Raw genomic sequence first — 2,418 nt, forward strand, 5'->3', positions numbered from 1 at the left:
TGTCTCCAAGTCTACAGGTGTAACAGGGGTCACAATGTCTCCAAGGCTAAGGTGTCACAACGCGCTCCAAGTCTACAGGTGTCACAATGTCTCCAAGTCTACAGGGGTCATAATGTCTCCAAGTCTACAGGTGGTACAGGTGTCCACAATGTCTCCAAGTCTACAGGGGGTCACAATGTCTCCAAGTCTACAGGGGGTCACAATGTCTCCAAGTCTACAGGTGTCACAATGTCTCCCAAGTCTACAGGTGTCACAATTGTCTCCAAGTCTACAGGGGTCACAATGTCTCCAAGTCTACAGGGGTCACAATGTCTCCAAGTCTACAGGGGTCACAATGTCTCCAAGTCTACAGGTGTCACAATGTCTCCAAGTCTACAGGTGTCACAATGTCTCCAAGTCTACAGGGGTCACAATGTCTCCAAGTCTACAGGGGTCACAATGTCTCCAAGTCTACAGGGGTCACAATGTCTCCAAGTCTACAGGGTCACAATGTCTCCAAGTCTACAGGTGTCACAACGTCTCCAAGTCTACAGGTGTCACAACGTCTCCAAGTCTACAGGGGTCACAATGTCTCCAAGTCTACAGGGGTCACAATGTCTTCAAGTCTACAGGTGTCACAACGTCTCCAATGCTACAGGGGACAGAGGAGCACCATATAACCATCACTACAACCTGACAGAGGAGCACCATATATACAGTTGTTTACATACAACTTAGCCAAATACATTTAAACTCAGTTTTTCACAATTCCCTGTTTTAGGTCAGTTAGGATCACCACTTTATTTTAAGAATGTGAAATGTCAGAATAATAGTAGAGAGAATGATTTATTTCAGCTTTTATTTCTTTCATCACATTCCCAGTGGGTCAGAAGTTTACATACACTCAATTATTATTTGGTAGCATTGCCTTTAAATTGTTTAACTTGGGTCAAATGTTTTGGGTAGCCTTCCACAAGCTTCCCACAATAAGTTGGGTGAATTTTTGCCCATTCCTCCTGACAGAGCTGGTGTAACTGAGTCAGGTTTGTAGGCCTCCTTGCTTGCACACGCTTTTTCAGTTCTGCCCACAAATGTTCTATAGGATTGAGGTCAGGACTTTGTGATGGCCACTACAATACCTTGACTTTGTTGTCCTTAAGCCATTTTGCCAAAACTTTGGAAGTATGCTTGGGGTCATTGTCCATTTGGAAGACCTATTTGCAACCAAGTTTTAACTTCCTGACTGATGTCTTGAGATGTTACTTCAGTATATATCCACATAAATGTCCTTCCTCATGATGACATCTATTTTGTGAAGTGCACCAGTCCCTCCTGCATCAAAGCATCCCCACAGCATGATGCTGCCACCCCCGTGCTTCACGGTTGGGATGGTGTTCTTCGGCTTGCAAGTTACCCCCTTTTTCCTCCAAACATAACGATGGTCATTATGGGCAAACAGTTATATTTTTCTTTCATCAGACCAGAGGACATTTTTCCAAAAGGTACGATCTTTGTCCCCATGTGCAGTTGCAAACCGTAGTCTGGCTTTTTTATGGAGGTTTTGGAGCAGTGGCTTCTTCCTTGCTGAGCGGCCTTTCAGGTTATGTCGATATAGGACTTCACAAGGTCCTTTGCTGTTGTTCTGGGATTGATTTGCACTTTTTGCACCAAAGTACGTTCATCTCTAGGAGACAGAGCGCGTCTCCTTCCTGAGCGGTATGACGGCTGCGTGGTCCCATGGTGTTTATACCTGCGTACTATTGTTTGTACAGATGAACGTGGTACCTTCAGGCGTTTGGAAATTGCTCCCAAGGATGAACCAGACTTGTGGAGGTCTACAAAATTATTTCTGAGGTCTTGGTTGATTTCTTTTGATTTTCCCATGATGTCAAGCAAAGAGGCACTGAGTTTGAAGGTATGCCTTGAAATACATCCACAGGTACACCTCCAATTGACTCAAATTACGTCAATTAGCCTATCAGAAGCTTCTAAAGCCATGACATCATTTTCTGGAATTTTCCAAGATGTTTAAAGGCACAGTCAACTTAGTGTATGTAAACTTCTGACCCACTGGAATTGTGATACAGTGAATTATAAGTGAAATAATCTGTTTGTAAACAATTGTTGGAAAAACTACTTGTGTCATGCACAAAGTAGATGTCCTAACCGACTTGTCAAAACTATAGTTTGTTAACAAGAAATTTGTGGAGTGGTTGAAAAACGAGTTTTAATGACTCCAACCTAAGTGTATGTAAACCTCCGACTTCAACTGTACATCTGCATTGCTTGCTGTTTGGGGTTTTAGCCTGGGTTTCTGTATAAGCACTTTGTGACATCTGCTGATGTAAAAAGGGCTTTCTAAATGCATTTGAATGATTTGATTGATATAACCGTCACTGCAACCTAACATGACGTACAGAGACACGTAAACAGAACGGA

Source organism: Coregonus clupeaformis, unplaced genomic scaffold (assembly GCF_020615455.1).
Source record: "Coregonus clupeaformis isolate EN_2021a unplaced genomic scaffold, ASM2061545v1 scaf1482, whole genome shotgun sequence".
NCBI lineage: Eukaryota > Metazoa > Chordata > Actinopteri > Salmoniformes > Salmonidae > Coregonus > Coregonus clupeaformis.